The sequence below is a fragment of the Rhipicephalus sanguineus genome, chromosome 3 (genome assembly GCF_013339695.2).
Source record: "Rhipicephalus sanguineus isolate Rsan-2018 chromosome 3, BIME_Rsan_1.4, whole genome shotgun sequence".
Classification (NCBI taxonomy): Eukaryota; Metazoa; Arthropoda; class Arachnida; order Ixodida; family Ixodidae; genus Rhipicephalus; species Rhipicephalus sanguineus.
Window position 1 is genome coordinate 57,461,615 of NC_051178.1, and position 18,790 is coordinate 57,480,404.

Sequence of the window (18,790 nt, forward strand, 5' to 3'; positions counted from 1 at the left end):
GTGTAGCTTGAGTAGAGTACATATCGCGGGGTCACCAGGTGCGTCGACTACGCTGGCAAGTCAATGGTGGCAGTGGCTGCACAGACGTCACTTTCATGTGAACGATGTGTAAGTAGCAATCGCTGGTTTATTGCTGCTAGGGCAAGCAACAGTAGTGTGTAATTTCTTGTCCCATAGGAGTAGATATGTAAAGTTTATTACATTGTTATAAGGCGGACAGGCAACGCTGCAATCACAGTTCACGTTAGAAAAACAGAACCACCACAACTGATAGGCAACCGTTGATGTCATACATTTATTCACGATCTGTACCGCGTGATCGCTGGCTAAAGGGCCTTGCAGCATGTTTTTGTGTGCTATAATAAAATCGCAAACAACAACAAACGGTATGTCCTTGTGACGCTTATTCGCATACCGTGGACCGTTTCATGTGGTCCATGGTATGCAATCTTGGAGCACTTTGGAGAAGCTAATTTTGCATCTTCCAGCATGCTGGAGCTGCTAATTTCACATCCTGGAGTACACTAGATGCGGGTCACACGGGACTGGGGAAAAGGATTTCGTGACGTACGCGAGAGGCAGATGATGTCATTCTGCAATGTCATGACTTGTGTGTCGTGTTCTTCATGCATCCATGCCCTCGGATGCCAGATTTCATATATACAATGTCACGGAGACGGCCACCACAACATCCAGATGTAAGGGGGCTTCATAGATAGATAGATAGATAGATAGATAGATAGATAGATAGATAGATAGATAGATAGATAGATAGATAGATAGATAGATAGATAGATAGGTAGATAGATAGATAGATAGATAGATAGATAGATAGATAGATAGATAGATAGATAGATAGATAGATAGATAGATAGATAGATAGATAGATAGATAGATAGATAGATAGATAGATATCTTCTTTAAAAGTGGTACGGTCGAATGTCTCGGAATATCATTCAGTTGCATGGCGCCGTGTATGAGATGCACCATTGTTTTTTCAGTGACATAGAAAACACACTGAGTAAATTTCCACCGGCGTTGTATTCAACAGTGAGCAAAATAAAGAAATGGACATGAAGGAAAGTCTGTGCTTTTGCTGGTAATCACGGAAAAAAATATGATCTTGACCTACTCTGACATTCATTATACCACAGCGCTCACAATAGCTCACATGTTCATTCGCCTTTCTATGAAGGAGTGCGATGCACTCTTTTTTGATATTTACCTCCCCAGGAAAAAGTGAAATGAGCTTGCAGCGCCTGAGAGAGCTCAAGGCATTGATGCTACCGAGGACTTCCGATATTGAGCAATTTTTTAGGCAGCAAAATCTTCATTTTGGAGAACTTTGGAGCAGCAAAAAGTTCCATCTTGGAGCATTTCAAAGCAGCTAATTTTGCGTCTTGGAGCATGCTGGGGCAGCTAATTTCACATCCTGGAGTACACTAGAGAAGCATGCCACATTTACATTCAAGCACCTAAATAACTATTATGGGGCTCTTACGAAGAGCTAGAAATATTTCGTTCGTTGCAAATCTCGTGGAGAAAATTATGTCAGGAGCACTCCATATTTCACTCGGTAATGCACAAACAATGGTGTCATGCATATGAGTGGTCTCAAATTACCTCTTCGGCGTCTTTCATTCGAAACTTGCAAATTGACAAAATACTGGACTCTGAAAACTATACTTTATGACATAACACTTTAAATACATCTACGTAAATATCAGCAGAAGTGGTAGACAAGCGCCTCGACATACAACAGTGCCTCAATGCTAAAGATTCACACTACCGCCAACGCATTCCTCTAAAGCGACTCAAAGGCAAAGACTGGGTTCTTTTTCTCCTCGCATTTCTCCTCGCAATGCATTGCTGGGAGCAACATGACATCACTTAGGTGGGCTCAGAAAGCCAAATTCTTGCGACACTCCCTTCCCTCCTTCTGAGGCCCTGTTTGTGCTGTAGCGACAGCATTCTCGCCGTGCTTCCAGACTATCGCTTGCGCATGCTCTCCGTTGCCTGGAAGACGGAGATCTGATTTACGCCGAGCATCCGCGAAAGTGTCCCAAAAGTGCATTCAACGGAGGTCTATGTAACAAACGTCGTTCTTCCTTTACAGCGAAGCTGTACACGGCTAGGGCATTCCCTAGTGCCCTCTAGAGAGCAGTGCGAAAAATAATGCGTATAGAGCATTAACAGCCCGGCCGTTAAGAACCTGGCCTTACATACCAAACAGGCGTCCACCTTGTCATATCTGTGTCGGGCGCTAAAAAGCTTCACTGGTTGTCCAGCTGACAGAGTGAAATGGCTCCTCATTTTTTAACAGTGAAGTTGTTTAACCTGTCGGCAACTTGTGCTCCGTCGTGCAAAACTCCTCAGGTGGGTATGCGCGACAGGAGTTGGGGCAACCCCACTACAGAGTACAGCAGGTACGAGCGTTAAACGAAAACTCTGCTCGGCGAAGTAGAGCACGGGAAAACGCGAAAGAGAAAGGGAAGGAAAGAGAGAAAAAGATAGAAAGATAGCAATAAAAGATAGAGAGGAAATAAAGACATTAATAGATAAAATGGCAGAAAAAGACATATAAAGAGACAGAAGGAAACGACAAGGCATGAAAGAGATAGAGAAAAAACAGAGCAAAATTGAATGAAAGAAATGAAGAGAAAGAATCAGAAAAAGAGAGAAAGAGGTATAAAAAGAAAGAAGAAGCGCTAAATAGGCAGAGAGGGAAAGACAAGAGAAAGAAAGATAGAAAGGGCGCGATAGAGAGAGAGGGAGAAATAGAAAGAAACCGATACAAAAAGCGATACAAAAAACCGAGAGAAAGAGAAAGAAATAGTCAAAAGAAATGAAAAAAAAGAGAAACAAGATGGCCACCCCAGCTCCACTCTTCCTTCAGGCTTGGCACCACTAGTGCGAAGCTACCGTAATTAAATTTTCTTTTTATTGGTCTGAACTACTGGCTGTCCGGAGGGCCCGGGCCATCGCGGAGGGTCTTCACCTTCCGGCGGCGACCTGGGTGGAGCCGCCGACTGGTTGAAGGGGTCTTAGGACTTCCTTACATTAGTCCCTCTGGTCTTTTAATAAAGTTCTTTGTATGTATGTATGCGAATTATATGCACACTCTCGACGGGTTGTTGGCGTCGCCGCTGCCGTCATTTTCAGTATAAAGTCCAAATCGATAACATCTGCCCGCGCATCGTATGTTCTACACGCGAGTAAAAGCTGGCGACAAACGCGCCTGAAGCGGAGATCAAACAAGCCGGCCGTCTCCGTCGCACGGAGGGTGCACGCGATAACATCACCCTGTGCGCGAGGCCTGCCGTCGATTGCTCATCAAGCAGAGAGCAAACGCCCCGTCCGCATTTCGTGAGGAGCATGAAGTGATGGGAATGGAAGAGGGAGGGGTTGCTGCGTCCCTCGACGGGCGCGGCCTCTGGCGTGCGCGCTATCTCGACAGGCATAAGGTGACTGGTCGTAAACTTGCTGTGCTCGCAGCGCTTACTTCACGTATAAAGAACTGAAAGCACGACAACCACTTCGGTCTCTGTAGCGGCCGTATTCTCTTATATCTGCGTTCTGTTGAGTTACGCGGCATCGGATCCAAAGGAGCTAACTGCTAATCTTACTGCATGTATAACAAAAGAATTTGTTGCTATCGCATTCACTGCTTCGCCTTTAAAGAAACTATATTTTTAACCATCAGCTATTGACCTTGGAAAGCGAGGGGTTGACGTATAATATAGCGTAGCCGCTTCACAGTGGGCCTTCCGACGCCAGGGCCGTCAGCGACGGGCCCGCTACTGACAGCTGCGCAAATTAAAACATTTTGCGGCTGCTCCGACCAGGAGGCATTGTTTTATTAATGAGAAGGCATTTGAAAAAAAGAACAAACAAAATATTTAAAATTGAGGTCCTAACACTCACGAGCTCAAAAGGGCAGGGCGCCCCGGCACAGTGGTCTAGTGGTTAAGGTGCTCGACTGCTAACCCGAAGGTCGCGCGATCAAATCCCGACCGCGGCGACAGAAATGTTTGAGGCCCGTGTACTTAGATTTCGGTGCACGTTAAAGAACTTTAGGTGGTCGAAATTTCCGGAGCCCTCGACTACGGCGTCCCTCATAATCATATCGCGGTTTTGGAACGTTATACCCCAGATATTATTATGAAAAGGGCAGGGCCTTTCAGGGGTACTACCGCAAGAGCGATTACCAATACGGATGTGCTGGTGGAAGACAATTACGAAAAAGGTCCTCTCGATGAATATTCATGAATTCATGAAGCACATAAAATTCCGGATTGCTCGATATACCTATTGCTAAATAAGCAGGGACAGTTGGGCGAGTTGGTTGAAGTTCATCTTTAAAAAGCGCGAAAAAGCCACGACAGACAGGTAGGAAAGAGAAAGGACAACGCGCTTCTAGCAATTGAAGCTTTAATCAAAAAAACGCCAGGCCTGCGCTGAAACCGCAGCACAGTCACAGCGAAAGCTGGAAGAGCGGCGTTTCAAGAGCCCGTTGTAAGCTCTCTTGGGGCTACAATACAAGTACACTAGAAAGGTACCCACTACGCCATAAATCAAATTTTCGTGAAGTTGGGAAGCGCCTACTAAGCCATTATTCGTCATTCTGCGGAGAAGCGAGGCACCAGCTACACGTCTGTAAGGGATTATGTGCACTTTTGTTGACGCGACGACTGATGACGATGAAGAATTACGGCTCAAGGACCAACCAGATTTCCAACCAGATTTCACTAGTGTAAGCCGGAGTGGTGCTAGGTAAGGCTACTAATGAATTGCGTTCTACGACTTCCAGTAAAAGTTGCCTCAACGTCTAAGTTCCAACTGATTAGTTGGCTGAAAACTTCCAAAAGTGCCTTGTATCTGGCAAAAACTATTTATTCTATGCAAAATATATTCAAGCGCACTGAGCATATTGAAATCTATTCATATATTAAGAACTTGCCTGTTGGTTACAGACCAAATGAGACGGAAAAAAATGTGTTTCTATTGTTTTGCTTACGCAAAATGGTTATACTTGTGTTCAATAATAGAAACTCTATTCATTCAACTGCTTTTGTTCTGTTTTGCTGCAACTCTGAAGACAAGATTAAATAAAATTGATACTTTTGGCTACATTTAGCTTCAGGTGTAACTTCTTTTCATGTCTACCCAACGGCAACCCTGGCACATATGAAGATGCACACTTAACTCCATGCAAGATAAGCAGCTACTCGTGATGTTGCTACTGCTAATATTGGTAATAATGGAGTATGACACAGCCCTTTGTGGTTCTGCCGCTTTGAAGGATGTGCTGTGGTCGGGCAGCTTCAAAGCTCCCGTCCAGTGCACAAGTTCGCGTGACATGGCATCCGGATTTTTATTACGCGATGAAAATGCCCTATGCGTGCTTACGTCGCCGCACAATTTTTTGGTGGAGTGGGTGATGAGGATGATAAGTTATGGTTGTAGACTTTGTTATCTAACGAGCGAGGGGCAGTTTCACACCACACGCTGGCTACGTAATAGGGCGAATGTCGCGCCTTCGTGGAACGAGACAGAGGCCAGCGGGACGCATTTGATTGCGGCTCAAGCTACGAACCTCTACGAACTAGGCGTCAACATAGGTGCATCCACGCCAAACGGTGCTATAGCTGCCAAACACGAATAGACATTACACAAGCTCTCATGTATCACTACGCAATAAGCACTACTTCTGTGAAGACACGTTTCACTTTCGTGTTATATACCGATTCTTATGACGGACGGATCAGCCATATCTTTTTTGTTCCACTCCACTTCGCGATATCCACTTCCCCTCTTTCTCCGTTGTCTGTCCCTGCGCTATTTGTTGAAGATAGATTACCAACTAGCCTCTTCTCAAACCATACTTGGAGAAGTGTCAGCCGTTCCTCGACATGATCAAGCTTTTCACGCTCTTGGAGAGCAGGGCGAACCCACAATCGCCGCTGCCGTCGTTTGTTCTTCGGCGAATGGTTCTTTCTGCTCGGCATGCATGGCTAGAAAACAGTGTGCCAGCAGGCATAACAGCGCGCCGCATCTCTAGCTGCAGGAACACGTGAACTCCTTCGTCACTCCGCCGTGAGCACGCGTTCGCCTTAAGCCGGCTGGTTGCACGCTCTGCGCAGTAGTACACGGCACTGTACACGCTGTAGTTATTTCCTCAGTCTTTACAAGCGTTGAATAATGCAAGTGAGCCCTTTACTTTCTGCGTTAGTCGAGGCTTTGCAAATCTTAATAAGAACTGCCTTGGTCGTGTTCGTCCGTATTTCGCTATCTCAGTTCTTCCTTCGCGCTGCTAATCTTCACCACGAACTCTCTTGGCGTGCCTGTTGTCCATTATTTTAGCTTGCAAAACAATGATGAGATTTTAGTGCTCGTCAATATGGCCTATTTATCGCACAACCCCCTCCCCCTCCCCCATCGTTCTTTATTATTCAAGAGTCTCTTTATTTATTAAAAAAATATCACTGCTTCATTGTCACACACATAAGTAGGAACCGCTCACATGTGTTAGTCCTGACTCATGCTTAACCTTATAATATAAACTTCAGCCTAACCTTCAGCACTGAAATCACTGCTTTTCAGGTTTTGGGGCTACGTCAATGTGATGTAAAAAATGAAAAGAAATGCTGTCGCATAATATTGCGACCCTTGAGTTGTAAGTCCGTCAATTGTGCTCAGAAGTAAAACCGATTCGAAAGAAACAAGGAAGCTCGTCGCCCCTTGTTCTCGCGCACGTCAATCATCATATTTTTCAAACAATGTCGCAAACTGTTTGAGGAAAACGGAATAAGGTTGCCTCCAACGTTTCCGTAGGCAATATTTCAACGTTCGACAAAAAAAAATCTGACAATAGCTTGTCGTTCAAGTACGCAAGCCTGTAGTGCTGTGACATTTTCGTTATATGCACTTTTCGTGTAAAGCTTAGGGGACGAAAGTGCATAGTGTTGTGTCGTGCGACCCCTGGTGCCATGCTGAGACACCAGTGCTGTTTTGCTCTCTATTCATGCTACAGGGGGGAGCTAGGTCTCTGCCATGCCTCTTTGCTACCACCGATCCGGCGTGGCCATGCCGGTCATGTGACCCGTGCCCCGCTGACCAATAGCCTTTCTTCTCCCTCCTTAAAACCGCCTGCAATAAACGCGGGAGAGCAGTCTCCCGTCAGTCTCGCCGAAGCTTGGTCTCTGCGTCGTCACTCCACGCGCCCTCCCGTCGTTCAGCTTCTCCGTCGGCCCGCCGCGGGTTACGCCGCGCTCCTGCCCTACACAACACATGGCGACGAGGTACTGAACCCGGTTCAACAGGCGACGCCAGGAAGAGCACGACGTAAGTGACACTTACCTCGAGTCACATTTCTCCTGCACGTCGGTGCTTTGTCCTTCCTGCTTGCTGCATTGGCGTCGACCTGACTTTTCTTTGTTCCCGTTCCGGCTCCCTCTACGACGCCAATTTCCTTCTTGAGCCTTCTGCCTACCTCCTGCACACATGGCGGCCCTTTTTGCCAACCTTCCTCCATTCCTCGACGTGCCCGGCACGCCTCCTATTCTGTGGCATAAATGGAAAAAAAATTTCCAGGTACACCTGAACGCGGCCGGCGGAAGCGGCTGGGAGGACGAAAGACGCGCGTCAGCACTTCTCAGCGCGCTCGGTGTCGAGGCCCAGCGGAAATACTTCGCCGCGCAGGAGCAGTTGGAAGCACGAGGCGTCCAAAATGCTCCACGCACAGCCAGCACGCCGGCGGCGTTGGACACAGGTGCGGTGTCGACGACGGAAGCGGCGGCGGCGGCGGCGACGGAGTACGACACGTTGCTACAATTCCTAAACGGGCTCTTTGCCGAGACGACTAACGTGCTAGCCGAGCGGCACCTATTCACGAGCCGCGAACAACTGCCCGGCGAAACCTTCCTCGAATTTGTCGCAGCTCTCAAGGAGAAAGCCCTCTCGTGCAAGTTTGGCGCCACTTACGACGACAGAGTACGGGACCAAGTAATTCACGGGGTCGCGAACGCACATGTACGGGCCAAACTACTGCCGTACGGGGAAGCCCTTACGCTGCAGAAAGCCGAAGAAGTTGGACGCCACTTGGAGGCGCTGAACAAAGCCAACGCGGCATTCGGAGAGAATGAACGGCTACTCGGCTCGCTCGCCGGGGACGGCGGTAGCGTCCAGCGCGTCGCACGTGGCTATGCAGCAGCATCACAAAATGGCGGGTCGGCTTCCTCGGCGGCCCCGCATGTGACTCAACATGGCGGCGGCTTCCCCCTCAACTCGGGTGGCCGCGTCCAAGACGGCTACGCGGGCTTGTCAGCGCGCCTCCAGGACGGCGTTCGCGGCCAAGAGGGTCAGCCTGCTTCCAAGCCTCTAGTTGGCCCTTGTTTTCGCTGCGGCAAGTCAGGGCATTTGGCGAATTCCAGAAATTGTCCGGCCAAAAACAAAACTTGCCAATTTTGCTGCATCAAGGGGCATTTCGCGGCAATCTGCCGTAAACGGCAAGCGTCGGTGCAGGAAGTGGCCCCCGTCTAAGACGCTGACTCCGGCACTGCCACAGTCCTGTCCGTGCAAGCTGCGCCGACTAGCCCAAGGGACTTGCGCATCCCTGTTATCGTCGGAGGACATAGCCACATGTCATTGCTGGTGGACACGGGAGCCACTGCATCGTTAATGACCAAGAAGGACTTCGACATGCTTTTCGCTTCGAAGCACCGACTGCTCCAAACGTCCATCCAACTGCAGAATTTTTCGAAGCACCGCATACCGGTCCTAGGGTATTTCCGCACAGACTTGCAGCACCATGGCAAGCGGGCCTTTGTCACCTTCTACGTGACAGCGCACGGCACTTCACTGCTGGGGCTTGACGCCATCCAGCAGTTGGGACTCCTGATCGACGGCGCAACGCTAACGTGTTGTCTGGCTTCACCCGTTTCCTCGCAGCTTCCTGCAGGTGTGCCTCCGGGGTTCGAGCACCTGTTCGACGGGGAGCTGGGACTTGTCAGGGACTACGTCCACCGGGTCAAGAGGCGGCCGGACATCGTACCAGTGTCCGCCAAGCTACGTCGCCTGCCTCTGGCGCTCCGGCAACAAGTCGCCAGCGAGATGCGTCGACTCGAGGACAACGACGTCATCGAGTGGGTGTCGGCATCCGAATGGGTGGCGCCACTCGTGGTCGTGCGTAAGAGAGACGGGGACATCCGCCTCTGCGTCGATCTGAGAGAACCGAACAAGGCCATCGTCGTCGACGGGTTCCCACTGCCCCACGTGGATGAACTGCTTCAAATGTTGAATGGTGCGTCATACTTTTCAAAATTGGACTTAGCATCAGCATACCACCAACTGCTCCTAGAGGAATCTAGTAGAGATTTAACTACGTTCATTACACATGAAGGACTATTTCGTTTTAAAAGAGTATGTTTTGGTCTAGCCTCCGCGCCTGCGGTATTTCAAAGAATGATGTCTAGTATTTTGCAAGGCTGTAACAATGTTGCGTGTCACTTGGACGACATACTAGTATGGGGAATCTCAAAGTCTGAGCATGATGCGAATTTGAAGAAAGTGTTAACCTGCATTCGCAGAGTGGCATGAAACTGAACCAGAAATGCATTTTTGTGGTGAAGGAGTTAACGTCCTTGGGGCATAAAATTTTTGCAGAGGGTATAATCCCATGGAAAGCAAAGTTCCTTAATGCAAAGTTCCTTAATCCTTAATGCTCCTCCTCCTACGTGCCTGAAAACCCTTCAGTCCTTCCTTGGCCTTACAGGGTATTACGCAAAATTCCTTCAGCACTACGCAGATCTCGTTGAGCCACTCCGCAACATGCTCAGACAGGGCCAACAATTTTCTTGGTCAGAAGATGCGCAACGCAGCTTTGAACAAGTGAAAGCTCGCCTTGCGTGTGCTCCTGTCGTAAAAATGTTTGATCCTTCATTGCCAGTGGTTGTTACGACAGATGCTTCTGATGTTGGTCTGGGTGCAGTGTTACAGCAACTTGTCGGTTCTCAGTTACACACCATCGCCTTTGCATCTAGGACCTTATCTCCTGCAGAACGAAAGTACTCTGTGGGCGAGAGAGAAGCATTAGCATGTCTATTTGCATGTGAGAGGTGGCACATCTATCTATGGGGAAGGCGTTTCACGCTCAGGACAGATCACCAGGCAGTAGTTGCCCTGCTAGCGGCAGGTAACTCAGGCAGACGTCCTCTCCGTATCTCGAGGTGGTCGGCCAGGCTAATGAATTACAACTTCCACATCGAGTACTGCAAAGGGTCTAAGAACCGTGTGGCTGATGCACTGTCGAGGCTTCCATTACAAAATGATAGTTCCACTGTTCAGGAAGAGCAGATTGTCTCCCTTGTAACCACTGTAGTCGACAAGCAGACTGTTCAGGCAGCTACTGTGTCTGATGAAGCATTGCAACGGGTCATTCACAACGTAACTCGGGGATGGCCCCAGAAAAAAACTCTAGACACGGCACTGATGTCCTACTTCCACGTACAGGAAGAGCTCTCTTTCGTTGACGGACGCCTGATGCGGGGCGAACGTGTAGTTATTCCAAATGTCTTAATACAGACTTTCTTGCAGTTAGCCCATGAGTCGCATCAGGGTATTGTTCGCACTAAGCAGCTGCTACGTGAGCGCTATTGGTGGCCTCACATGGATAGGTGTGTCACATCTGTCAGCTCGCTGATAAGTCCGCTAAAACTACGGTACCTCCATTTCAGCCAGTACAGTGGCCTGAGAAGCCATGGCAGCAGTTAGGTTTGGACATCATAGGTCCTCTGCGTACAGCTCCTAACCCTACATATGCTATCACCTTAATGGACTATTATTCTAAATGGCCTGAAGTCCTTTTTACCAATTCAATCACGACGCAAGACGTCATTAAGCTGCTCAATTTCAGCCGTGAAGGTCTCCCTGAAACCGTAGTTACAGATAATGGACCCCAGTTTACGTCCAGAGAATTTCACACTTTCCTAAAGGAAAGAGGCATTGTCCATCACTTCTCATCCAACTATTACCCGCAGGCAAACGGGCTAATAGAGAGATTTAACCGTGTTCTCAAGGAACACATTCAGGTAGCTAAACTGCAACAGAAAGATGTCATTCAGAGCACTACAGAGTTCTTAGGGTCTTACAGGATCACTCCTCATTCTACTACTGGTTGTTCACCAGCTGTTCTGCTTCACGGTCGCCAACAGCGATCAACCTTAGACATCAGTAAACATAAGCTTCCGGGTTTGCCACAAACCTCCCCTGCAGTACTTCGTGAAAAGGTTCAGCAAAAGCAGCAAAATACTAAGTCCTATGTAGATGTGCGCAAGGGCGCCAAACAAACTCGGATTAAAGTAGGCGACAAAGTAAAAGTCAAGCTACATAAGAAAGGTCCATTCAGGTTCAGCAAACCCTTTACAGTCCTACAAGTCAATCCGTCCACATTCCTCCTCAGCGACGGCAGGAAGTGGAACGCTTCAAAGTTAACGCTTGTTCCACATGTAGCTGCAGCATCCCTTCCGTTAATGCCTCATTCTGAGCCCATCACTGATGCAGATCTCCTCTCTTGTTACGATGACTTGGGTAATCTTCCCTCTACTTCCAATACAGAGCTGTTGCCTCGGCAATCCATTCCTAGTGCCCCGGCTGTCCAGTGCGACGGCGCACCAGCTGAAGTGCACACTCCGATGCCTGCGACCCAGGATCAACCATCGGGACTTCAGGAGGAAAGTCCTGGGTGTTCCTCCTCACCTACAGTAAATGCACCAAATTCCAACACGGGGGAGGGAAGAGATGGGAATTGGCCTTCAAAGTCGGCTCAAGACAGCCGCAGCCCACAAAGTTTTTTGCCTGGGAGTGATGGGAATGGGTCTTCAGAGTTGGCTCATGGCAGCCACAATCCGCCAAGTTCTTCTGGGAGAGATGGGGACGGGTCTTCAAAGTCGGCTCCCGACAGCCGCAACTCTCAAAGTCTTCCTGCAGGGCCTGGGTCACGTCGCCCACAGCGGACGCGCAAGCCCCCAGCCCACTTGAAGGACTACATCACAGCCAAAGTAGTCCGCGTCTTCTGGGGCTATACTGCCTTAAGAGGCTCGCAGTATAGCCGCAGAGGTCTAGTGCGTTTGTGTGAACTTTTCGTGAATAGTGCAAGCTGGCACTTGTGTTGGTGTGGTGAAGTGACTTTTTTTTTGCGTAACATAGGTTGTAATATGTGCATCTAGGACTGAACTTCTGCGTATTGCAGGTGCCATTTTTTAGTGTTTCCTGATGTACCACAGTTTGAATTGTATAAGGATGCAATTCTTCCCAGGGCAGGACGATGTTGTGTCGTGCGACCCCTGGTGCTATGCTGAGACACCAGTGCTGTTGTGCTCTCTATTCATGCTACAAGGGGGAGCTAGGTCTCTGCCATGCCTCTTTGCTACCACCAATCCGGCGTGGCCATGCCGGTCATGTGACCCGTGCCCCGCTGACCAATAGCCTTTCTTCTCCCTCCTTAAAACCGCCTGCAATAAACGCGGGAGAGCAGTCTCCCGTCAGTCTCGCCGAAGCTTGGTCTCTGCGTCGTCACTCCACGCGCCCTCCCATCGTTCGGCCTCTCCGCCGGCCCGCCGCGGGTTACGCCGCGCTCCTGCCCTACACAACACATAGCATGTTGCAAATGAAGAGCGAAGAAAGTATATTGTTTGAAACTCGAAAAACAGAAAAGAATCCGTTAGATTGAACTTACAGCGAGCGACTTCATTTGAGTTTTCATTAGAGAATTAGTGATCCCTGTAGTGATCCCCTGCATTAGGTGCATCCTTTGTGAGCAATTACGCCTCTGCTTTGCTTATTTCAGTACAAGAAGAACGGCGGTATGGGCGAGTTGATTTACGTACATTTAACGGACTCTGCGAGCAAGGACGTATGTGCTGCTAAAAAGGTGACGCAGCGAAGAAAGGAATAGAGAGAGGGACGCGCATACAGCGCTGTGTGAAGCGCTCGTGTAATCACTCGTTCTGTTATGGCCGTGCTGTCAGCCGTTCTTGACATGACAATGTTTTTGATCAAGGTCACTGGTGATTTCACATTCGCACATTTCATTGTTGCCTGGATATGAACGCATGACCGTCTTTGTTGTCTGCAGCAACTCTAGTGTTGCGTTGCTAAGCACGTGGATGGAGGCCTAATACCTTGCATGGAGGAAGGAAACACTTATAATGGAGCATTCCGCAATGCGATAGCCAGCAGGAAAGAAAGAAACAAAGGAACAAGTCCGGCAGGCGCGCACACGCACAGTTTCGCTTGCCCCCATGTTCGCGATTGGGCAAGGGCTCCTTCCACACACACGCACAAACACACGCACACACACACACACACACACACACACATATATATATATATATATATATATATATATATATATATATATATATATATATATATATATATATATATATATATATATATATATATACCTTTCCTGTTATGTTTTGCTCCTCTTGTCTGCTTTCTTCAGAGCACAGTTGCCAGCTGGTCTAACTGGCTAACATCCGTGTCTGTCCGTAAATTTCTTCTTATCTCAGTCGGTACAAAAGCGCGCGATCATCTGAACCTGTACACAGGCGACGCACAAAGGGCTGCCAGCCATTCTGCTGAGAAAGACAGCGATTCGTAAATGCGACGCTAACCGACAGGCGTCGCAACTGAGACCACCCTCGACACGTTAAATCAGGCGGCAGAGGTATTCATAGGTTAACCATTGTTGACGATGCATGGCATCAACCTTGGAGTTAGACATCGGCGATGATCATTCCCTTTTCATTCAGCTTAGTCTAGCTGCAGCATCAGTTTGTGAGAAACACATGAATATGCACTGCGACCCTCCAATGGAAATAGGTCAGAATCATCACTGCGGCGATTACCGCTGATTCCGCATTTTTACGAAAGTCATGATGCTAGTGTTGGTAAATAAGCACGGCGGCCGATTGGGCCATTTGACGACTTCTGATGTTAGGTTCACAGCGCAAGAGGAAAGCAAGGAGGGCAATAAAATATATCTCGTATGCGTTAATATTAGGCCATCCGTTGATTGCCTGCGCTTGTCTATGCCTTTAATGTATTCCGTGTCTTTCGTCAGCGCTGTAAAACTAAGTTCCGTGGCGATCAATTTCTTGAATTTAGCAAACAATTGGGGTGTTTGGTTCTGGGATTACTGATGTTTTCCACCTTGGTGTTTCTGCAGGCTGTCTACGCCATTTTTCGAGTGGTACAGTTACAGTGCAGTAGAGAGTCACCGGGTCTTTACCAGCCACAATGGCACACAACGTATCAAGCATCTTTTAAGGCTAAAGCAATATATGTCTCGTGAGTCAAGATATTTCGTGACGTATGGGGGGGGAGGGGGGGACAGTTCGATGGGCTCCTTTCTTTGTTAAACACAACTAATTAAACCAAGAGACAATTAGGCAAATGAAAGCATATGGGACTATATTTGTTGTTTTCTAAACTGTGGTGTAAGGATTTTTACATATATTGGAAGAAATTGAAGTGAAAAGAAAATCACCGTTCTGAAGATCGTCGGTTGAGATCCTACCGACGAAAGGGTGGCTTCTCGTTCGCTTTAATTTCTTTGAAATTAAGTCGAGTCATTACACTACAATTATTAAAGCTACAAATAATGTTTTAGTGGCCTAATTTCCTGTTGGTTTTATTAGTCCCGCGAGATCCTCGGAGGCCTCACTATACTTCGCGATATTTGGGCGACATGTCGCAAGACGTCACCAATGAATTAACGTGACAAGATGACGTCACAGATAGCTTTAGTTTGGGATGGCATAATGATGTCACGATCATGATGACGTAATGTGATTGCGTCATCACATGACACTGTTGCTTGGTCAAAGCTGGATGGATTCCGCAGGGAGTGAAACAGCGGGTGAGGTGCAGGGTAAAGGGGGGAGGCGAATGAACTTGGCGAAGAACTTTAAAGTCATACATATATAATGACTGTCTCATGATGGATGGCATAGGCGTTCATCTGTGAGTGACAGGGACTGTCAATTTTTCAATAATTTTGCTGGGACAATAAGTGAAACCGCACAGCGATTGAAATTAATTGAAATATCTGCCTGCATAGTCTTATAAAGACAGCCGATTAGGTACAATACAGTCATGAAGTGCATCGTAGAGGCATACCAACGAGGTCGCTTGCTTTGAGGCATGCCAAGGCGCTCGATGTTTTTTTTTTGATAGCCTAAATAGTTGATTCTGAGGTGAAATTGAAACTCCTTGTGCATGGTGATCTAACATTTCGCTTGAGCTGCACCTGCTATGTGACAGGAGTTTGGTCATACGTTGCTAATAAAAGATTAACCACTGCGTCCGACTTCACACCCCTTACTGTTGCAGCTTGCAAGAGAGAAAGAGCAATGTGTTTTGAGAAACTGCCTTTTGGGCGTTTTAGTATAAGTCCATGAAAAGGAAAAGTGGTACTAAAACGGAGACAGCGATTTGTGCTGTCTTGCTCTATTTTAGAAGCAATTTTGCCATAACGAACAAGAGTACATCGAAAAACTGTCTTAGCGAACTTCAGCAAGGAAGAAAATTAGGAGCCCTTCTGCTATCGGAAAACTACAAGCAAGCGAAGCGTGGCCTAGTGCGCGCCTGACCTCTTCTTTCTTTCTTTCTTTCTTTCTTTCTTTCTTTCTTTCTTTCTTTCTTTCTTTCTTTCTTTCTTTCTTTCTTTCTTTCTTTCTTTCTTTCTTTCTTTCTGCCTGTCTGTCTGTCTCTTTTCTCTCTTTCTTTCTATCGCATTGCGCAATGCTCCCTCCTAACTTTTTGCTTTCTCCGTGCCGGGAAAAAGCGCGCACGTGCTTAGCAGCAGGACACTCCTGTTGGTACAGGCAACAACGACGGTCGCGCGTCAAAGAGTCAAACGCAACAACGAAAGGAAGCAATGAAATGTGGGAACGGGAAATGATAACTGACCCCGATCAAAGATCAGATTACCATATAAGAAACAGCTGATCGTCGCCAAGCCCACAAACAAGAGAAGATTGGTTGTTGGAAAATGGCTAATTGAAATACGCATCTGGCCGGTGCACTTTCGAGGGCCAAATTGGTGTACATTCACATTTCTATTCGCCTTTTCGGTCGGTTTCAAGATTGCGATAGCAGCAGCAGGTGTTGCACCCAAGAAACTTCCGGTCACTTCAATTATCACTCTCTAACACCGAAGCAGAAAGCATGCTTTTGAAGTTGTGCCAAAGTAAGGAAAGACTCTTTTTTCCACTTTCAGGTAAAAAGAAGTCGCTGAAAGTGAAGGACTAACTCTTATAATGTTGTGTGTGCAGCTCAGTAAAATATTTTATAAAATATTTGGCCAGGCACAGGGAGAAAAGTGTTGAAAATGTGCCGGTTACTCGCTAAGGCTTTTGTTCCTCGCCAACGCTACTCGGCTACTCCGGCGCACAAAACCGGAAGTGGTCCAGCAGCTTTGTTTGTAAACAGCGAAATGGTCTATACACTCGCCATAACTCACAGAAGCTTCGCCTAAAAAAAGTTTTAGGGGTGAAGTACCATAGGGTCTCGGCGTGTCGGCGTGCATCGTGCATCGTCGTTTGCTGTCGCGGCGTGCATCGTCTTCGCTGTCGGAACGGTCCATTTGCTCGAGCGAATTTGCTTGAGCCACCGCCTCAGCGCTCACCGTGTGGCGAGAGAGAGAGCAACGGCGAGCGTTGACTATGGAAACGCTCTTTCTGCGATGAACGCTGAACTACCAGCTCGCAAGGAACGAGAACGCGCCCTCGTCCGCGAGAAACAACGCCGACGCAGGCAGCGTCTACTAGCGAGTTTGTTTATTGAAAAAACCGGCCGCTGGCGCTGCACAACTGTTCACCGGCCGCCCCGTATATACAGGCACTGGATCTTGACCTACAATGGGGTGCCGGTGGGAAATGTCTCTTGTGCGTAGTTGAACAATAAAGATTCGCAGCATGCATGTTAACTAAAAGCGGACGGCGGGTCCATGTGTGTAATCTTTCTTCTGTCTCTCACTGCCCACTAGCAGTGATTTTGCTGTGGGCAACATCGGCGCGCACTGCGTGCTTCGCCCAGCCACAGGTTTCGCGTTAGTGTAGCTGAAACCCTCTTCTCTACATGCTTCGCCCCTCCCCAAATTTTTTATGTGTATTCGTAGGCTTGGGCTTTGTCATGGTGTTTTATTATAACGCAAGCAGTCGGCTTAGAGTGGCGCTTGCGTATGAACAGCCGCAAGGGGAACTGAACGGACGTAGACAGCGTTGCAGCAAAGAAAAGCTAGGCAGATCCAGCTCGTGCCTGGCGCAGGGCTGGCGGTGAGGCTGCAGCGCTGGGCACGCCTGTTCACTACAGTAAATATGACCTTGAAGTTTTCTCAACGGAGGGACTCAGCTTCGGTCGGACGAACACACTACGCAGTGTAGCCCTAGAAGAACTGCCGAAGACCTGAGATGATTGGAGGACGTGAAGAAGTTATATACAGAACACCGTCTTGACAAATACCTATGGCTATCACGTTCGCATAAATTTCGCAATCGTCAGCACAACGGACAAAGCACGTTCATTTTACATTTACTTCAACAATGAGTTGCGAAAGAACCTAAACCACATTTATTTCATGTTTACTTGTCAAAGACGTAGAGTGAGTGAGAGCAAGAGCTGCGCACTTATTTAGTGAAGGTGGCTCAAACAAGGCTTATCATTGCTGCTATAGAAAGACTGTTGATCAAACTGGTTCTCGAAAATGAGCAAGCTTAATAAAGACGGGGAAAATATCTCGCGGATCCCACGTGTTGTGAATGAATGAATGAATGAATGAATGAATGAATGAATTAGTGAAATACTTTATTGGTGCAAAGAAAGTTTCCCGGCGAAGGTGGAGCCCTCAGTCCAGGGCCCCTGTGGCGTTTGCCATCTTGCGAGCTCTGTCGATCAGCTTGAGCTGTTCTTCAGGCTTCGAGCAGGACAGCGCAGCCTCCCACTGCTCCGGTGTTGGTGTGTTGTTTATCGGCACATCTTTGGAGTGTTGGCAGGCCCATGTAACGTGATAAAGTGTTGCATGTTCTCCGCAGAGCGGGCATTTGTTGTCGTATGTACCCGGATAGATTTTGTTAAGTAGACTGAGATTTGGGTATGTATTGGTCTGCAGCTGTTTCCAGGCAACCGACTGCTCTCTAGTGAGGTCTTTGTGGGGAGTGGGGTAAATCCTCCTCAGGGCTCTTTGATGTTCTAGAATTGCCCCATAGCGTCTAGTGACTGTGTCTGGTTCCCCGTCTTTGTGTGGCCCCCGGTTGGCGTATGCTCGGGCGTTGGCGTGAGCACGCTGGTTCCCAGTCACAGTTTCGTGGCCTGGTGTCCACGTAATGGAGCAGCACGAGAAGGTGATTTTCCTCGTCTTGAGTATGCGGATGGCAGCAGTGGATACGCGTCCGCTGCTGTATCGTCTGCACGCTTCTTGCGAGTCCGTAACTATTTCAGCAGTGGATTCTTTGCCCTGGTGCGTGATGGCGAGAGCGATCGCTACTTCCTCAGCCTCGAGGATGTTGGTGCTTTTGATCGAAGCGCTGTTGACTTCCCTAAGCTGGTGATCAACAACGCTCACTACCGCCCCGGAGTGTTCTCTGTATGTGGTTGCGTCAACGTACAGTACATTTGTTCTCCCAGTGAAATTTCTTTCGTGTGCTTCTGATCTTGCCTTTCTTCTGGCCTTATGTATTTTCGGACGCTTGTTTCTAGATATTGGGCTGACCTCAATGATCTGGCG